The sequence below is a fragment of the Triticum urartu genome, chromosome 4 (assembly GCF_003073215.2).
Source record: "Triticum urartu cultivar G1812 chromosome 4, Tu2.1, whole genome shotgun sequence".
In the NCBI taxonomy this organism is placed as follows: Eukaryota; Viridiplantae; Streptophyta; class Magnoliopsida; order Poales; family Poaceae; genus Triticum; species Triticum urartu.
In genome coordinates, this window is record NC_053025.1 from 268,748,721 (window position 1) to 268,770,693 (window position 21,973).

Here is a 21,973-nt window from a genome sequence, read left to right on the forward strand (position 1 = left end):
GCCCAATGGATGTAATATGTGTAATAGCCGTGATAGCCTAGCGTAAGTTACTTGCTGATTTATTTCCTTATTGTCTTATTTATTTGTTTTCTTGTAGTCAGTCCAGTTATTTTTCCGTGGTTTGCTAGTGGCCGCAATAACCTATGTTTTAAAACCAGGCCACATTAAACATGGGCGACATATTTACTGTAGTTAACATGGGCCTCCTACGAGCCATAGAAACAATGGGCCTTCTAAGGGCCGTAGAAACAATGGGCCTTTTATAGGGCATACAAACAATGGGCCTTATACAGGCCGTAGACACAATGGGCCTTCTACAGCCATATCATCAATGGGCCTTCTACAGGTCGTATGGTCGGTTCGCCAAACATGGGCCAATAACAGCCCACATTATGGTTGTAAATGGGCTAGACTTGATCGTCCGTTCATGGGCCGACCATAACGGGCCGTCGTTAATCGGCTGTATTTGATGACGCTATGAAAACAGCCGAACGTATTAACGGGACACAAACGGGCTGACTGTAACCACGGGCTGAATTTGGCCCACAAGTAGAAAATGACAATAACGGACCGAAAGTAAATGAATGATATAAATGAGCCCAAGAATAAATAGGCCCTGAGAAGGCCGAAAGATAACATGGGCTGGAAATGGCCAAACGGAATAATGGGCTGTTAATGGGTATAAAGTGATACACTGTTCATTACGGGCCAGTTTTACCACAGGCCGTTAATGGGCCAAGGGTTACTAAGGGCCTCATATGGGTCGAAAGCGTCATGGTCCATACATGGGCGAGAAGTTAAAACGGACTGGAATTATATTGGACGGCCAAGATGACGCTACTGTTCCTAATTCAGATAGGCTGTAAACTGGCCCTGGGTTAGCGGGCTGTAAATGGGCTATATGAGAACATGCCGTTAACAGGCTTGCCGTGGGCCAGCCCGCCACCTTTTGACCAAGTCAAACGGGTCGGCCTTTTCACAGGAATGGGCCTCTGTTGGGTCGTGCCATGTGTCGATGTATCATAGGCGCTTTAGGTCCAATGAGCGGATGACATTTGTCCCAACGGTGAGCCGACACGTGTTTCCTCCAGCCAATGATGATTTTTCATGAGGAAAATCCCCATTGGTTGGGGCTGTTAACAGGTTATCGGATCCAAAACCGGACTCGATAGCTTAACGGTGTTCCGTTACGGTGGATGCCATGTGTCGCTCACCCTTGATGAAAGCACTTCAGTGATGCGCGATTTATCGTCATGGAAGTGGACACTTCTGTGATGATAATTTTCATAATGTCATGGAACACTTCTACGACAACGCACGTATGACTATCTTGATTCTGTCATAAAATTATCATGGATGTACATGCATGACAGAAAACATGACCTACTGTGACAAACACATATCATCATGGAAGTGTATTTTTTTGTAGTGCATCAATATTGCTCATAACCCTATTCAGCACACGAACACAAAGAACATTCAGATTCATCATCATTTTCTTTGTGAACATGTGTTGAAGGGTGACATCTTTATTGAGCATGTGAAGACTGAACAACAGCTAGCCGATATCTTAACAAAGCCCTTGGATGAGAAGAGATTTAGCAAGTTGAGGTGTGAGCTAAATACCTTAGAATCTTCGAATGTCCTTTGAAAAGGACACACATCCTAATACTTATGCAAAGTTGATGACTTAGATGTGCAGCACACGAAGTAACGTTTTTCTTCAATCAATGAAGACTAACCCTCTAAGTGTGAAGAAATTAATGAAGAATTTGATTCTCAGAACCCTACAACAATTGTACGCGGTGTCTGAAGTCATCATTCTTATATGGTGGGTCATGCCACCACCAAAAGTTGAAAATCTTCTATTTGAGTTTTTTTTTCTAATTTGAAATTCCTCAGTTGTTCATTTTCTTCAACTTTGCAATATCTTCACTCTTTCCGTTGTTGTTCTTCATTGGCAATATATATATATATATCAGTTTATGTCCTCTACAACATTCACTTATTGTTATTTATTCAAGTTGCTTGTTCTGCTAAGTGAATGTGATCGGACCCTTCCCCCTCTATGCTAAACTCAACCCAGTCTATTCACAAATTCTTCATGGGCATTCTATTTGAAACTCGTTCAAGATCTTCACTGTGTCCTTGTCAGCTGAAGAATTTGCGAACGAAACTTTGAAATTATATGATCTGAATTTTTGGCTTTTGCCACTCAAATCGTTCCACCTTTCATGATATATTATACTATTCACCCATGATCGCAAACGATTGTCACCTCTCTATACGGGGGTGACACATGTCATGCGAATGAGAAGGGTAAGGGGCACGTTCGTCCAATTTCCTCAGGCGAGCAGTTTTTCACTTCGGCTATAAATACCCCCACCCTTCCCCACTTCGTTTTTACTCCGCTCGAGCTCTAAAACCCTAGCGCCACCACTACTTCCATTATCAGCTACGGATTTCTACACTCCGCCGTTGTCGTAGCTGTCTTCCTCAGACGAGTTAGGGCGTGGAAGATCTGAACTAATGAGCTTCTAAATCTACTCTTCACAGTTTGTCGTGTTCTTCGTCAAGGGTAATTAAAAGTTACTTTTACCGCCCTTGTTGATTCTGATGTTTTTTTCAAATCTTCAAAAGGTGTTAGTCCTCAAATCTTCACACACTAAACACCTCACATATCATCTGCTCTTGATCTGTTTCTCTAAGCAACATTTTTCTTCAAGATTCCTCAATTGTGTGGATTTTCACATCTGTACAACTCTGGAACCAAAGTCAATGAACGCTTAGTGAAATTCCTCAAGACTCATCCGGTCAAATTCCTCAAACTTGTTCTTTTTGCAAAAACTTCTAGGAAGGCATATGACCTCTCCAAATTCTTTGCACCTATACTCTGTTCACAGGTACACATGTCCGTTGCTGAATCTCTAGGTTCTGATCAACTTCACTCATTTGCAGCATTCCTCGAAGAAAAACTGCATACCTCTTCAGAGAATTCAACTGTTCAAAATCCTCAGCTAAAAAAATGGCTGATGGAAAGAAACCTCAGAAGGGAGGAAAGAAGCTGGAAGTCAACACAGGTTTTGAGATCCCTTATGACATTTACAAGGATTATTGCACCCCTAATGAGGCCACGCATGGAAAGGAGGACAAAAATCAGCGCAAGGTGCGCATACAAAGGATAGAGAGGAGATGGGCACGGGAATGGAGGGACTACAGGTATGTCACTCCAAAATATATGAAGAAATTCGTTGTTCACCCTCCTTGCCCAAGAACTCCATTGGCACCTGACTAAGAAGCTGATCCCACTTGCCTCAAGCGCGAAGGATTATCCTGATGAATGGGCAAAGCGTCAAGCAAAGTTGGCCAACGTAGCAAAAGAGGCAGCGAGTAAATTCACTCTGCTGCTGCTGCCACTGCTGGGGCCTCTGCTAGCAAGCCGAAGAAGGTCATGCCTAAGAAACCCGCACAAAAGTCCACTCCCTCTTCTTCTTCAATGCCCTGACGGCCAAGCACCTCTGCAATGCCCTCACGGCCAACTTCTGCCAAGCCTTCATGGCCAATTCCTCAAGCTACCCCAGTTCCTCAAGTTACAAAATCCTCAGCTCCTCCTTCAAAGTCCTCAGCACCTGCGCATCTCGCCTCGTGCCAAAGGACAACAGGCATATCTATTGCCTCAGGAGCCTCTGCAAGTTCATTAGCTCCTCTGCATTCTTCAACAGGCCCCACTTTGCTGAAGACCAAGGCCACTGCCGGGCGAGGCACTAGACCAAGTACTCAAAAGAAGCAGGTCACCTTTCAGGTCCGTTCTCTGAGGACAAGGAGATGATGAAGAACTTGAAGAAATCATCAGAGACAGATAGCATAGGGACGCTAGAGCCAAAGGAAGTGAAATTCCTCTTCTACTGGCTCCAAAGATGATCCTTGAGTACATTGATCTCTGGCACAAGGACCCCAACACTCCTATGCCAGACTTAAAGCTGACTTATGGCCAAAGTCATATGCTGACCGCCTTGATAGGCGAAGAAAAATGGAAATTTGAGAGGCCAAGCAGCTGAAGAAAGCGCAATACAAGAAGGAGCGCCTTCTGAAGAAAAACATTGTGGAAATGACCACTGATGAACTCACTGCTACTTAGACGGAGATCAAAAACCTCAATGATGAATTTGACGTGTACCGTGCAGATTGGCTTGGAGCCAAGGTCAGATTTGTGAAGTTAGCTGAAAAATTCACTACCAATGTTGCAGCTCCAACGCAACAAGAAATTCCTCAGGCTGAAGCATTTGCTCAGTCTACTGAAGAAAATTCCAGCACCGCTGATGACAATCAGGCTGCTCAAGAAAGTGATAGTACCAGGTCTGATGACTGCATTCCAGCCACTGATGAAACTGCCAGGGCAACCACTAGTGTTGCGCCTGAAGAAACTATCAGGACAGCTGAAGCTTCAACCGCTGTGCCTGAAGAAACTGGTCATGCTAGGGCAACTCCATTAGTTGTGCCTGAAGAAACGAAACTAATTTCCTCTGCTCCTCCTGCACCTACCCCAAGTCCAATTCTTCCTTCTGCATCAGAAGCGAAGAAGACCAAGACTGCGGAGCATGCAGCTGTGAAGAAACGAAAAGCATCAATTTCATCAGAATCTTCAGCTCCAAAAAATATGAAGAAATTGACTAGCTCGTTTGAAAATCCAATTGATGTTGTTCCGGTCTCGATCATGCCATCAAAGGAACTCGTTCCTTTTGATGAAGAATACGTGATCCCAAGCAGATCCGATGAAGATATTCCTTCTACTGCTTCTTCAGAGCAGTTGGACGAAGAAATTGAAGTGGATGCAATCCCTTCAACCCCGGTTGTCTCATCGCCCAAGCCTCAATTTACTGCTGAAGAGGACGGCATTGAAGAAATGAGTGTAGAAGATGAGGATGTGGACATTGGGTGCACAACGCTAGTGATGAATGATGACTTTTGGGAAAGTTAGCACCCCAATTCTCCTTGGTTCACTCCTCTACAACAAATTCCTCAGTCCCAGTGACTACTGAAGTTCAAATGGGATCTGAAGGACCACACCCCACTTCATCTATCCCTGAAGAGATTCCAGCCACTAGTGCTGATGAAATTGCTGCTGAAGAATTGAAGACCCAAGCTACCACTGAAGAAGAAACTGAAATTCCTCAGCCTGCGGATCCTGAGATTGCGATTCCTGAGATTGTGATGCAATTTACTGACACTCCTCACCCGAAGCCAAAGGACCCTTTCTCAAAGAAGCAAAAATACAAGGCTGATGACTTCTTCCACGAGCACATATTCTTCACGGACTACAACCCCTATGACTCTACTTGTACTAGAAGGAAGCGTTTCTGGACTGCCAGCCAAGCAAACTTCTATTCTTCGATGCTTTTCAACAAAGACAAAGTCTTTGAATATGAGCATATTCCGCACGTGGACATGGAATCACTACCTTGGTTCACGCCAGTCCTCAGTGTTCTTCCTGACGCTGGACTGCTCACCTTTTGCACTGATATTGTTGATTGGCATGAAGAGCTAATTCTTCAGTTCTATGCAACGCCGCACATCATAGGAGATGCTGAAGATGTGAACTCTTGGGTATTGGACTGGATGACAGATAATACTCAATTCAAAGCACCGGCCTCTGAATTGCTTCATGCCCTGCCTGTCAGTCCTCCCCTTGAAGGCGCTTGTTTCATATATCATGAACCTAAACTTACCACTCACTACATGCAAGTGTTGATGAAGCCGCTGAAGCCAGGTCAAGCCGCAAGGACCAAGTTCCTCGTGACGGAATTGTTGTTTGTACCTAGAACTATCTATCGCATTCTGACGAAGACATTGAGTCCAATAAAGGGCCACGATTCGAATGGCAAAGAAGTTGTTGGCAACACAAAGAATCTGATATTCAATATCATACATGGCATCCCTATCAACTATCATGATTTCTTCATGAGGAATCTGGCAAATGTTGCACTCTCTCCATTTGAGCTGAAGCCTTATGCTCATTGGATTATGAGATTCCTCAGAACAAGGTCTTCACTCCACTACAAGGCTTATTTTTAGAATCACGTCAGTTACCTGCCCCTAATAGAAGTCCTCAAGCGGACATTTTCCTCATCTGATGAAAAGGGAAAGGCTACTGCAATTATTGATAAAGGCATTCGTCCATTGGATGTTCTATCCTGCAAAGCTGCATCCTACTCCACCAATGATGACTCTGACACTCATGACTCTGCCACAAATGCTTCAAAGCAACATCCTCAAGGCACAGCTCCAAGGGTGACGACTGATCGTGAGCTTCTCCTTAGCCTTCACCAGAAGGTCGATCGCAACCACAAATGGTCTAAGCGTCAGTTTGGTTCTATTCTTCACAACATGACTGCTACACACAATGCAGTGAAGAAAAACCATTACTACCGCAATGTAGTCTTCGGTCGCACCTGGGCTGTTCTGTCACATCTGTACGGTGAAGATGATTTGAAGCAAATGGGTCTCAAGCAGGACATTGACTGGTCTCAGCCAGCGACGAAGAAATTGAAGAAGACCAAAGTTCCTTCCTTGGTAGCCAGCTCATATTCTTCATCATGCGCGACTGATGTACCTGAAGACCTGGACGACACTACGGCAGGCCCTACCTCAACAACCGACCCCAACCATGCTGGCGCTCCTTCATCGACTCAGTGATCATATTCTTCAGGGGTGTTAGTGCTCACTATTCGTCCCTTTTGGTCATTCGATGACAAAGGCGGAGAAATTTGAGTTAGTATTCAAGCGGGTCTACTTATATGGGCATTTTTTTCTAAGTTACAACTCTCGTTCTTTTGAAGACTTTGCTGGATCGAGTTGTAAACTTAAAACCCGATGGTGGTATGATACTTTTGCTGTGTTCTTCTACATGCTTATTCCTCATATATGTTAATGCACGCATGATGAATTACGTCAGTCACCATATTCATATGCATTTCAAATTCTTCATATTATATGTCAAATGCGTGTATGAATTACAAGATATAGCGGGAGATCTCCATGATTCTACTCTTCAAGTGTGCATTGCTTCAAAAGCAAATTCCTCACTATGCACATCTTCTGGGGGAGTTCTTCTATATCTTGCAATCAAATTCCTCAATATCACTATTTACACTTCATATGTTTATCATCGTTGAAAACTTAACCTATATTGTCATCAATCACCAAAAAGGGGGAGATTGTAAGTGCATCTAGTGCCCCTCAGTGATTTTGGTGTATTGAAGACTTAGAGGTTAAGGGACTGGTGCGTTTGTGAGTGTACACAGGTCTATAAGTCTATGAGGAGTTTGATATTTATAGAGAAAGTCGACCCCTAAAAATGAAGTTCTACGATTGAATACTTTGGATTTCTGAAGACTTTCTGAAGACTTTGAAAGTGAAGAAATTGGTGTTACCATGAAGACTTGGTATTCATTAAAGGAACATGAAGAGTGAAGACTTTTGTTTTCGTAGTTTCATTTTTATCTTTCTTGGGTCATAGGAAACACTTTATTGTTAAAGGGGGTCTAGGAAATACTAAGGAAAAGTTTCCAAGCGATGCTCAACTCAAAATCCTACACCTACAAATGACTTCGAGTGAAGCCATTGGAAATCTCATGTAGTTCCGTCAAATTTCTTCAGTGACAGAGACGAATGTCTTCTGGTCTCTAAGGAATTTGTTCTAACTGAGGAGTTAGGAATTCGCTAGTGCGGATTGCCTACAAGTGAGGAACATGATAGCCCTAAGGAATTTAATAGTCAAATTTCCGACCGTTGCTGTGCTACGCGCCAACTGTCCCGAAATATCTTCCCACCTAATGGTCATATCATTGAAGGGCATTTATGTCTTATCATGTCAGGCCGCTCCCTAGGCTATAAATAGCCGCCCCCTACAACCACTAGCTGGTTCAGCTTCTTGAGTCTCAATTTCAAGTTGAAAGACATCGATCTGATGTTATGCGATAGGAAGCCGAAGGACTGAGGAAGTCCCTGCAGAATTCGGATGCAAACTTTCTGGTGCAATAACAAGTGCTAGAGGATTTAAGTGCCAAACAAGAGAAAGTTAATAAGCTTGCTAAGCATCTTGCAAGCATTATGGGTACACAGGATATTGTTTCTTGAGCTCTTCTGAAGTGGTTTCAGTTATGTACTTGTTTTGCTGCGGTGTTTACATGCTGCTTTGTTCCCTATATTTGCACTGGTGGCGAACTTTGATGCCCAATGGATGTAATATGTGTAATAGCCGTGATAGCCTAGCGTAAGTTGCTTGCTGATTTATTTACTTATTGTCTTATTTATTTGTTTTCTTGTAGTCAGTGCAGTTATTTTTCCGCGGTTTGCTAGTGGCCGCAATAACCTATGTTTTAAAACCAGGCCACATTAAACATGGGCTACATATTTACTGTAGTTAACATGGGCCTCCTACGAGTCATAGAAACAATGGGCCTTCTAAGGGCCGTAGAAATAAATGGGCCTTCTATAGGGCATACAAACAATGGGCCTTATACAGGCCGTAGACACAACGGTCCTTCTACGGCCGTATCATCAATGGGCCTTCTACAGGTCGTATGGTTGGTTGGCCAAACATGGGCCAATAACAGCCCACATTATGGTTGTAAATGGGCTAGACTTGATCGTCCGTTCATGGGCCGACCATAACGGGCCGTCGTTAATCAGCCGTATTTGATGACGCTATGAAAACAGCCGAACGTATTAACGGGACACAAACGGGCTGACTGTAACCACGGGCTGAATTTGGCCCACACGTAGAAAATGACAGTAACGGGCCGAAAGTAAATGAATGCTGTAAATGAGCCCAAGAATAAATAGGCCCTGAGAAGGCCGAAAGATAACATTGGCTGGAAATGGCCAAATGGAATAATGGGCTGTTAATGGGTATAAAGTGATACACTGTTCATTACGGGCCAGTTTTACCACAGGCGTTTAATGGGCCAAGGGTTACTAAGGGCCTCATACGGGTCGAAAGCATCACGGGCCATACATGGGCCGGAAGTTAAAACGGACTAGAATTATATTGGATGGCCCAGATGACGCTACTGTTCCTAATTCAGATAGGCTGTAAACTGGCCCTGGGTTAGCGGGCTGTAAATGGGCTATATGCGAACATGCCGTCAACAGGCTTGCCGTGGGCCAGCCCGCCACCTTTTGACCAAGTCAAACAAGTCGGCCTTTTCACAGGAATGGGCCTCTGTTGGGCCGTGCCATGTGTCGATGTATCATAGGCGCTTTAGGTCCAATGAGCGGATGACATTTGTCCCAACTGTGAGCCAACACGTGTTTCCTCGAGCCAATGACGATTTTTCATGAGGAAAATCCCCATTGGTTGGGGCTGTTAGCAGGTTATCGGATCCAAAACCGGACCCGATAGCTTAACGGCGTTCTGTTACGGTGCATGCCACGTGTCGCTCACCCTTGATGAAAGCACTTCTGTGATGCGCGATTTATCGTCATGGAAGTGGACACTTCTGTGATGATAATTTTGGTAATGTCATGGAACACTTCTACGACAACGCACGTATGACTATCTTGATTCTGTCACAAAATTATCATGGATGTACATGCATGACAGAAAACATGACCTACTGTGACAAACACATATCATCACGGAAGTGTATTTTTTTTTTGTAGTGCATCAAGATTGCTCATAACCCTATTCAGCACACGAACACAAAGCACATTCAGATTCATCATCATTTTCTTTGTGAACATGTGTTGAAGGGTGACATCTCTATTGAGCATGTGAAGACTGAACAACAGCTAGCCGATATCTTAACAAAGCCCTTGGATGAGAAGAGATTTAGCAAGTTGAGGTGTGAGCTAAATACCTTAAAATCTTCGAATGTCCTTTGAAAAGGACACCCATCCTAATACTTATGCAAAGTTGATGACTTAGATGTGCAGCACACGAAGTAACGTTTTTCTTCAATCAATGAAGACTAACCCTCTAAGTGTGAAGAAATTAATGAAGAATTTGATTCTTAGAACCCTACAACAATTGTACGCGGTGTCTGAAGTCATCATTCTTATATGGTGGGTCATGCCACCACCAAAAGTTGAAAATCTTCTATTTGAGTTTTTTTTCTAATTTGAAATTCCTCAGTTGTTCATTTTCTTCAACTTTGCAATATCTTCACTCTTTCCGTTGTTGTTCTTCATTGGCAATATATATATATGAGTTTATGTCCTCTACAAAATTCACTTATTGTTATATATTCAAGTTGCTTGTTCTGCTAAGTGAATTTGATCGGACCCTTCCCCCTCTATGCTAAACTCAACCCAGTCTATTCACAAATTCTTCATGTGCGTTCTATTTGAAACTCGTTCAAGATCTTCACTGTGTCCTTGTCAGCTGAAGAATTTGCGAACGAAACTTTGAACTTATATGATCTGAATTTTTGGCTTTTGCCGCTCAAATCGTTCCACCTTTCATGATATATTATACTATTCACACACGATCGCAAACGATCATCACCTCTCTGTACGTGGGTGACACATGTCACACGAATGAGAAGGGTAAGGGGCACGTTCTTCCAATTTCCTCAGGCGAGCAGTTTTTCACTTCGGCTATAAATAACCCCACCCTTCCTCACTTTGTTTTTACTCCGCTCGAGCTCTAAAACCCTACCGCCACCACTACTTCCATTGTCGTCATTGAGGAAGAGCTTCAGTGCCTCGACCTCGTCGCTGCCGTACTCGTGTCGGCTGCGGATTTCTTCACTCCGCCGCTGTCGTAGCTGTCTTCCTCAGACGAGTTAGGGCCTGGAAGATCTGAACTGATGAGCTTACAAATCTACTCTTCACAGTTTGTCGTGTTCTTTGTCAAGGGTAATTAAAAGTTACTTTTACCGCCCTTGTTGATTCTGATGTTTTCTTCAAATCTTCAAAAGGTGTTAATCCTCAAATCTTCACACACTAAACACCTCACATATCATCTGCTCTTGATCTGTTTCTCTAAGCGACATTTTTCTTCAAGATTCCTCAATTGTGTGGATTTTCACATCTGTACAACTTTGGAACCTAAGTCAATGAACGCTTAGTGAAATTCCTCAAGACTCATCCGGTCAAATTCCTCAAACTTGTTCTTTTTGCAAAAACTTCTAGGAAGGCATATGGCCTCTCCAAATTCTTCACACCTATACTCTGTTCACAGGTCCACATGTCCGTTGCTGAATCTCTAGGTTCTCATCAACTTAACTCATTTGCAGCATTCATCGAAGAAAAACTGCATACCTCTTCAGAGAATTCAACTGTTCAAAATCCTCAGCTGAAAAAATGGCTGATGGAAAGAAACCTCAGAAGGGAGGAAAGAAGCTGGAAGTCAACACAGGTTTTGAGATCCCTTATGACATTTACAAGGATTATTGCACTCCTGATGAGGCCACACATGGACAGGAGGACAAAAATAAGCACAAGGTGCGCATACAAAGGATAGAGAGGAGATGGGCACGGGAATGGTGGGACTACACGTATGTCACCCCAAAATATATGAAGAAATTCGCTGTTCACCCTCCTTGCCCAAGAACTCCATTGGCACCTGACCAAGAAGTTGATCCCACTAGCCTTAAGCGCGGAGGATTATCCTGATGAATGGGCAAAGCGTCAAGCAAAGTTGGCCAACGTAGCAAAAGAGGCAGCGAGGAAATTCACTCTGTTGCTGCTGCTGCCACTGCTGAGGCCTCTGCTAGCAAGCCGAAGAAGGTCATGCCTAAGAAGCCCGCACAAAAGTCCACTGCCTCTTCTTCTTCAATGCCCTCACGGCCAAGCACCTCTGCAATGCCCTCACGGCCAACTTCTGCCAAGCCCTCATGGCCAATTCCTCAAGCTACCCCAGTTCCTCAAGTTACAAAATCCTCAGCTCCTCCTTAAAAGTCCTCAGCACCTGCTCATCTCGCCTCGTGCCAAAGGACAACAGGCATATCTATTGCCTCAGGAGCCTCTGCAAGTTCATCAGCTCCTCTGCATTCTTCAACTGGCCCCACTTTGCTGAAGACCAAGGCCACTACCGGGCGAGGCACTAGACCAAGTCCTCAAAAGAAGCAGGTCGCCTTTCAGGTCCGTTCTCTGAGGACAAATATGATGATGAAGAACTTGAAGAAATCATCAGGGACAGACAGCATAGGGCCGCTAGAGCCAAAGGAAGTGAAATTCCTCTTCTACTGGCTCCAAAGATGATCCTTGAGTACATTGATCTCTGGCACAAGGACCCCAACACTCCTATGCCAGACTTAAAGCTGACTTATGGCCAAAGTCATATGCCGACCGCCTTGATAGGCGAAGAAAAATGGAAATTTGAGAGGCCAAGCAGATGAAGAAAGCGCAATACAAGAAGGAGCGCCTTCTGAAGAAAAACATTGTGGAAATGACGACGGATGAACTCACTGCTGCTTAGACAGAGATCAAAAACCTCAATGATGAATTTGACATGTACCGTGCAGATTGGCTTGGAGCCAAGGTCAGATTTGTGAAGTTAGCTGAAAAATTCACTACCAATGTTGCAGCTCCAACGCAACAAGAAATTCCTCAGGCTGAAGCATTTGCTCAGTCTACTGAAGAAAATTCCAGCACCGCTGATGACAATCAGGCTGCTCAAGAAAGTGATAGTACCAGGTCTGATGACTGCATTCCAGCCACTGATGAAACTGCCAGGGCAACCACTAGTGTTGCGCCTGAAGAAACTATCAGGACAGCTGAAGCTTCAACCGCTGTGCCTGAAGAAACTGGTCATGCTAGGGCAACTCCATCAGTTGTGACTGAAGAAACAAAACTAATTTCCTCTGCTCCTCCTGCACCTACCCCATGTCCAATTCTTCCTTCTGCATCAGAAGTGAAGAAGACCAAGACTGTGGAGCGTGTAGCTGTGAAGAAACGGAAAGCATCAATTTCATCAGAATCTTCAGCTCCGAAAAAGATGAAGAAATTGACGAGCTCGTTTGAAAATCCAATTGATGTTGTTCCGGTCTCGATCATGCCATCAAAGGAACTCGTTCCTTTTTATGAAAAATATGTGATCCCAAGCGGATCCGATGAAGATATTCCTTCTGCTGCTTCTTCAGAGCAGTTGGATGAAGAAATTGAAGTGGATGCAATCCCTTCAACCCCGGTTGTCTCATCGCCCAAGCCTTAATTTACTGCTGAAGAGGACGGCATTGAAGAAATGAGTGTAGAAGATGAGGATGTGGACATTGGGTGCACAATGCCAGTGATGAATGATGACTTTTGGGAAAGTTAGCACCCCAATTCTCCTTGGTTCACTCCTCTACAACAAATTCCTCAGTCCCAGTGACTACTGAAGTTCAAATGGGATCTGAAGGACCACACCCCACTTCGTCTATCCCTGAAGAGATTCTAGCCACTAGTGCTGATGAAATTGCTGCTGAAGAATTGAAGACCCAAGCTGCCACTGAAGAAGAAACTGAAATTCCTCAGCCTGCGGATCCTGAGATTGCGATTCCTGAGGTTGTGAAGCAATTTACTGACACTCCTCACCCAAAGCCAAAGGACCCTTTCTCAAAGAAGCAAAAATTCAAGGCTGATGTCTTCTTCCACGAGCACATATTCTTCACGGACTACAACCCCTATGACTCTACTTGTATTAAAAGGAAGAATTTCTGGACTGCCAGCCAAGCAAACTTCTATTCTTCGCTGCTTTTCAACAAAGACAAAGTCTTCGACCATGAGCATATTCCGCACGTGGACATGGAATCACTGCCTTGGTTCACGCCAGTCCTCAGTGTTCTTCCTGACACTGGACTGCTCAACTTTTGCACTGATATTGCTGATTGGCATGAAGAGCTAATTCTTCAGTTCTATGCAACGCCGCACATCACAGGAGATGCTGAAGATGTGAACTCTTGGGTATTGGACGGGATGACAGAGAATACTCACTTCAAAGCACCGGCCTCTGAATTGCTTCATGCCCTGCCTGTCAGTCCTCCCCTTGAAGGCGCTTGTTTCATATATCATGAACCTAAACTTACCACTCACTACATGCAAGTGTTAATGAAGCCGCTGAAGCCAGGTCAAGCCGCAAGGACCAAGTTCCTCGTGAAGGAATTGATGTTTGTACCTAGAACTGTCTATCGCATTCTGACGAAGACATTGAGTCCAATAAAGGGCCACGATTCGAATGCCGAAGAAGTTGTTGGCAACACAAAGAATCTGATATTCAATATCATACATGGCATCCCTATCAACTATCATGATTTCTTCATGAGGGCTCTGGCAAATGTTGCACTCTCTCCATTTGAGTTGAAGCCTTATGCTCATTGGATTATGAGATTCCTCAGAACAAGGTCTTCACTCAACTACAAGGCTTATTTTTAGAATCACGTCAGTTACCTGCCCCTAATAGAAGTCCTCAAGCGGACATTTTCCTCATCTGATGAAAAGGGAAAGGCTACTGCAATTATTGATGAAGGCATTCGTCCATTGGATGTTCTATTCTGCAAAGCTGCATCCTACTCCACCAATGATGACTCTGATACTCATGACTCTGCCACAAATGCTTCAAAGCAACATCCTCAAGGCACAGCTCCAAGGGTGACGACTGATCGTGAGCTTCTCCTTAGCCTTCACCAGAAGGTCGATCGCAACCACAAATGTTCTAAGCGTCAGTTTGGTTCTATTCTTCACAACATGACTGCTACACACAATGCAGTGAAGAAAAACCATTACTACCTCAATGAAGTCTTCGGTCGCACCCGGGCTGTTCTGTCACATCTGTATGGTGAAGATGGTTTGAAGCAAATGGGTCTCAAGCAGGACATTGACTGGTCTCAGCCAGCGACGAAGAAATTGAAGAAGACCAAAGTTCCTTCCTTGGTAGCCAGCTCATATTCTTCATCATGCGCGACTGATGAACATGAAGACATGGACGACACTACGGCAGGCCCTACCTCAACAACCGACCCCAACCATGCTGTCGCTCCTTCATCGACTCAGTGATCATATTCTTCAGGGGTGTTAGTCCTCACTATTCGTCCCTTTTGGTCATTCGATGACAAAGGCGGAGAAATTTGAGTTAGTATTCAAGCGGGTCTACTTATATGGGCGTTTTTTTCTAAGTTACAACTCTCGTTCTTTTGAAGACTTTGCTGGATCGAGTTGTAAACTTAAAACCCGATGGTGGTCTGATACTTTTGATGTGTTCTTCTACATGCTTATTCCTCATATATGTTAATGCACGCATGATGAATTACGTCAGTCACCATATTCATATGCATTTCAAATTCTTCATATTATATGTCAAATGCGTGTATGAATTACAAGATATAGCGGGAGATCTCCACGATTCTACTCTTCAAGTGTGCATTGCTTCAAAAGCAAATTCCTCACTATGCTCATCTTCTGGGGGAGTTCTTCTATATCTTGCAATCAAATTCCTCAATATCACTATTTACACTTCATATGTTTATCATCGTTGAAAACTTAACCTATATTGTCATCAATCACCAAAAACGGGGAGATTTTAAGTGCATCTAGTGCCCCTCAGTGATTTTGGTGTATTGAAGACTTACAGGTTAAGGGACTGGTGCGTTTGTGAGTGTACACAGGTCTATAAGTCTATGAGGAGTTTGATATTTATAGAGAAAGTCGACCCCTAAAAATGAAGTTATTCGATTGAATACTTTGGATTTCTGAAGACTTTCTGAAGACTTTGAAAGTGAAGAAATTGGTGTTACCATGAAGACTTGGTATTCATTCGAGGAACATGAAGAGTGAAGACTTTTGTTTTCGTAGTTTCATTTTTATCTTTCTTGGGTCATAGGAAACACTGTATTGTTAAAGGGGGTCGAGGAAATACTAAGGAAAAGTTTCCAATCAATGCTCAACTCAAAATCCTACACCTACAAATTCCTTCGAGTGAAGCCATTGGAAATCTCATGTAGTTCCATCAAATTTCTTCAGTGACAGAGACGAATGTCTTCTGGTCTCTGAGGAATTTGTTCTAACTGAGGAGTTAGGAATTCGCTAGTGCGGATTGCCTACAAGTGAGGAACATGATAGCCCTAAGGAATTTAATAGTCTAATTTCCGACCGTTGCTGTGCTACGCGCCAACTGTCCCAAAATATCTTCCCACCTAATGGTCATATCATTGAAGGGCATTTATGTCATATCATGTCGGGCCGCTCCCTAGGCTATAATTAGCCGCCCCCTACAACAACTAGCTGGTTCGCTGCTCCAAGAGAAACTGACACTTGTCATTTGAGAGCATCCCATCCTCCAAGGACTTCGAGCAAAACTCATCAAGTGAGGAAAAACCAAACCCAAACACCTACAAACCCAAAGTGATTGAGCATCACTAAAGAGATTGATCCTGTGTGGATCCGACGCTTGTTACCTTTGAAGATTGTGCATGTTCCAGATGGTTAGGCGTCATGGTCTAGAGCATCCAAGAGGAAATTGTGGATCGCCGAGTGACCGAGTCTCTGAAGGTTTGGAAGTCACCTGAAGACTTACCACGAGTGATTGGGTGAGGTCTGTGTGACCTTAGCTCAAGGGGAATACGGTGAGGACTAAGTGTCCTGAACTGCGTGTTAAGGACTGGGTGTCTGGGACTGTGTGTCCTCGGGTTTGAATACCTAGCCGCCCTAACCACACGTACAACTGTCATAGAAGTTGGAACTGGTCTACCAAATCATTGTCTTCACCAAGCCTACTGGTTCTATTTCCTCAACCCTTCCATTTCCTCATTACCATGTTGTGTGCTTGTTCATATCTGTGTGAAGACTTTGAATGAAGACTTTCCCAATTTCCTCAGTTCAATTTCTTCAGTCTATTTGTATTCATCCTGTTTATCCTGTGTTTACGTTTTCTTTACTATGTGCTTGTTTTCATTTCATCATGAAGACCATGCTTATATTCTATTATGTTTAAATCTGAGTACTTATTCCACTGCAAGCAGTTCTTCTCTTGGGAATTTCCTCGCTCTAAAATTCCTAGTGAAGAATTCATAAAAATCGCCTATTCACCCCCTTCTAGTCGACTTAACGCACTTTCAGTTATATTGTTGAATTCATTCATGATGCTACTAAAAAATATTATGAGGGAGGAATATATGCTCGTAGGAATTGCAATAATATCAAGTTTCCTCTCTATGTGCTTAAAATCTTGAAGTTATGCTTGTTTTGTTTTCCTACGCTAGTTGATTCTTGTTCCCATAAATTGTTTGCTCACAAATCCCTATTCATAGGAACTGAGTTAGACTTAAATGTGCTAGTCATATTCTTCATGATGCTCTCTTTATGTTTCAATTCTTATCTTTTATGTGAGCATCATTGAAATCGTCATGCCTAGCTAAAAAGGCATTAAAGAAAAGTGCTTGTTGGGAGACAACCCAATATTTACCCCTACATATTTGGTGTGTTCACATGATTAATCTACTGTCGTAATAAATTTTTATACCTTTTGTTTGAATAAAGTGCCAAGTAAGACCTTTGGGAGGGCTTACGGTGATAGTTCATTTGATCTTGCTGAAAAACAGAAACGTTCGCGCTCAGGTAAACAATTCTCATTTTTAACAGGAGCATGTTAAAATATTGATTCTTTTTTCAAAAGATTAATAAACAAATTTCATAGGAGTTCCTAATTTCTCAGGATTTTTGGAGTTACAAAAGTATTCGAGAGTTACAGATTACTATAGAGTGTTCTGTTTTTGACAGATTCTGTTTTCGATTCATAGTTTGCTTTTTTTCTTGTTTCTATGGCTTATATTGCTTAATATAAATTGTAGAAATGGTATGGTAGAGTAGGCATCATGTGAGAAAAATTATTAATCTTCTCTTGACAGTACCTAAGTGGTGATTTGCTTTCTTATACTAATGGAGCTTACAAGTTTTCTGTTAAGTTTTGTGTTGTGAAGTTTCCAAGTTTTGGGTAAAGATTCGATGGATTACGGAATAAGGTGTGGCAAGAGCCTAAGATTGGGGATTACCAAGGCACCCGAAGGTAATATTCAAGGACAACCAAGAGCCTAAGCATGGGGATGCCTGAGGGAGTCCTGGACTAAGGGGTCCCCGGACGTCCGGCCTGATATCCATCGGCCGGACTGATGGGCTGTGAAGATCGAAGATCATACGCGTGTCCGGATTGGACTCTGCTTGGCGTGGAAGGAAAGCTTGGGGACCGAAGATTCCTTTTTATGTAACCGACTCCATGTAAACCCTAGATCCCTTGAGTCTATATCAACCAAACGAGATAGTCCAGAAAGGACACCACATATACTCATTATCATGTCCCCTGTCTCCTATTACCATCAAACCTAGACGCACAGTTCGGGACCCCTACCCGAGATCTGCCGGTTTTGACACCGACATTGGTGCTTTCATTGAGAGTTCCACTGTGCCGTCGGCAGAAGGCTCAATGGCCCCTTTGATCGTCAATAATGACGCTGTCCAAGGAGGAACCTTCCTCCCCGGACAGATCTTCGTATTCGGAGCTTCATACTGCGGGCCAACTCGCTTGGCCATCTGGAGCAGATCGACAGCTACGCCCCTGGCCATCAGGTCAGATTTGGGAGCTTAAATTACATCGCGGACATCCATGGAGATTTGATCTTTGACGGATTCGAGACCAAGGCAGCCGCTCCCCATTGCCTCGATGAACATGGCTTAGACCTATCATCGGGAAACACCCATGAGATAGCTCCTGCAACAGCTCCGGCTTCAAATCTGGAGTAGATCAAATCACCCGAAGATGGGATGCTTGACTCCATCACAGGGGCGACCGATACTGCGGCGTTGGAGCCGCACGCAAATTCCACTTCCTACGGTATCCACATCAACAAACCCCGGACTCATCTCTGATGTCGAACTCCGAACCCTGCGAGCCAGCATGTATCAAACTCGATCGGTTATCGATCTTCAAGTTCAGCGCCGCAGATGTCTTCCAACACGCGCCCATGGGTGACATACTAAACTCGCTAAAAAACCTATCCCTGGCAAACGGCCCGTCGCTGAACCATGTTCGGTTCGAGCTTTCAGCGGACGATGGAGAATTTCGTTTCCCACCCGCCATCCAGCTCATAGCCACTGTGGAAGACCTAACCAACATGCCCGATCCCTGCCCCGAAGACATCGACGGTTTGGACAACGATGAGGGGCAAGGCCAGAGCTTATTACCCGCTCGACACGGGAAGACCAGTTCCTGGTATGACATGTGTATGAAGGATACACCTTACGACGCTCTAGATGATGATAATGAGAATTTGGTCGAGAATAAACCACTTGGAACACATCCTGGAAACCGGCACCCTAGGCCACATTGTCCAAGAGAAAACACTGCCAACACTAGAGAAGACGACATCCCGGACAACAAAGACCCTACTGAGGTAGAATCCGAGCAGGATGAACAGGAAGGCGGGCAGGACAGCTCTGATGAACAGACCACATATGGGGACTCCAAGGACAACAATTATCTCCAACCCTCCGAGGAAGAGAAGATCCTCGGTGATGAAGACTTTATCATGCCCAAGGAACCTCTCGAGCAAGAGCGCTTTAAACGCCAGCTTATAGCCACTGCTAGGAGCCTAAGAAAGAATCAGTTGCAGCTTCAAGCAAGCCAAGATTTGCTCAATGATAGTTGGACTGAGGTCTTGGCCGCTGAAGAACACGGCCTTAGTAGCCCAGTCAAAATCCACCCAAAGAATAGGTGGCTCCCTCAATACGATGGCAGGGCGGTGGAGCCCATACTACCATCGAATAATGCGGCGGGCCGACCATAGTTCAGTCCAGTCCAAGCAGCAGCCCAAGCAGAGCACCATACCAACCCATCCGGCCGCCAAAACAAAACAACTCGAAGGAATACTCTCGATATCAACCAATACATTGAGGGTAGAGCAGGACGTACACGATCGATGTACACATCACGAAGATATATCCCGACCGACGATGATGGTCGCCTATTCGGACGCTATAAAGCCGACCATGCCTGGGCCATACATCGTAAACGGAACCCGCTGGAGGTGCTTCATAGTGTGGCCCAACATAGAGGAGCCGCACGCCCTCTCTGCTTCACTAACGAAGTAATGGAGCACGATTTCCCAGACGGGTTTAAACCCATCAACATCGAATCATACGATGGGACAATAGATCCCGCGGTATGGATCGATGATTACCTCCTTCATATTCACATGGCCATTGGAGACGACCTCCACGCCATTAAATACCTACCTCACAAGCTCAAAGGGCCAGCTCGATACTGGCTAAACAGTTTGCTAGAAAATTCGATTGGCAACTGGGAAGATTTGGAAGACGCCTTTCGAGACAATTTCCAGGGAACATATGTCCGGCCATTATACGCTGCTAACTTAAGTCACATTGTCCAAGAGCCTGGCGAGTCAGCCAGAGAGCTCTGGACCAGGTTCTTAGTCAAAAAGAACCAAATTGTCGACTGTCCGGACGCAGAAGCCGTTGCTGCCTTCAGACACGGCGTCCAGGACGAATGGCTAGCGCGTTACCTTAGCCAGCAGCCCGGGCACCTCCGAAATCCGAGATGGCAACGGCAAGCCACAACGAACCAAACACAACAGTCGCAGTAATATACGCGACACAACGGTGAACGCCGGATTTCACAATCCGAAGCCCGGTCAACGGAAGAAGCCACTAAAGGCAAACCAGGATGGACCATCCACCCTCGACAGGATATTGGACCGACCTTGTCAGACTCACGGATCCTGATATGCCAGCTAATCATACCAATGGAAACTGTTGGGTCTTCAAGCAGGTAGGCAAGCTTAACGCTGATCACAAGGGGAGGAGGCCACTAGGTGATAAAGACGACGGATCGGCTCGCCACCAGAACGCCAGTGGCCAAAAATAGTTTCCCTCTAACGTTCGAGTACTCCAGGAATGCGAATAGCAGTTCGTCTTCCGCCACCCACATACGGTACTAGCGAAATTTGCACCACGCGCACATCAGTACGCACTCAAGATACCATGGGCATCGGCGGAAGCATAATACAGACAACCTTGCAAGCATTCCCGTAACGTTTTCTATCCTCTTACTTTATTTTTCTGTATCATCCCTAAATAACAGGTGACCAGCCAAACATCATCTACAACGGAATCTATCAGAGTTCGGATCCGTATGCTCACCTAAGGAGCTACCTCCGTTAAGGATTCCCCTCCCCGAGGACGGGCGACGCAGACGTGCAATACTAGGTCCAAAATAATATTTTTTCGACCATACGCTTTATTCCGAGCCTGTAATATGCCCTTTTTTGCTCTAATCCCAACCCCGAGCATGTCAAATAGCCGGGATCAAGGTTCCCTTTTTATTATTATTATATATATACATAAATTTACCATTGGCACATCGCTCCGTTCTTAGTAAGTCTCATTCGAGCCAATCTATTATACTCTTTCAACAATAGGTACGGCCTTAATGGCTGCTCTATAGAAACACCTTGGTATACTCTGCCAAGGGCTCGGCATGGGAACGAGTCAGCTGCCAATAAAAGTCCGAACAACTCTGTTTCATACTTCGGCGTCGCAAGTTTGGCCTTATATGCATCAGCTCCGAATCATTGTCTTGGGTCAATAGTTGGGTTGCCTGGCTCCTGTGTTTGCTACCCTACGTTCCGCCCTATCGGCTAGGGTAGTAAAGGGACAACTACTGCGATTGTGCCCCGGCCTAGACCGGATGAGCACCTCAGCAGAGAAAGCTGAAAACTGACTGTCATGATGCGGCGAGAGCTGGTCAACCACTTGACGACTTGTTGGAATCCTTAGTGGTTCTCCGTGTAACATGAAGGGTCTTTTTCAGATCAGATATGCAAGGCACCACATGCCGTATACACACCAGGGGCTATGTCGTAGCCCCACCATAAAACTCCTATGGTTAAGTGAAAGTGTTAACGCCTTATAGTCCGATTGCCTGGTTCACCGCATTATCAGCTCCTTCATGGGCCAAGACGTTGGATAAAGAGTGATTAAATGC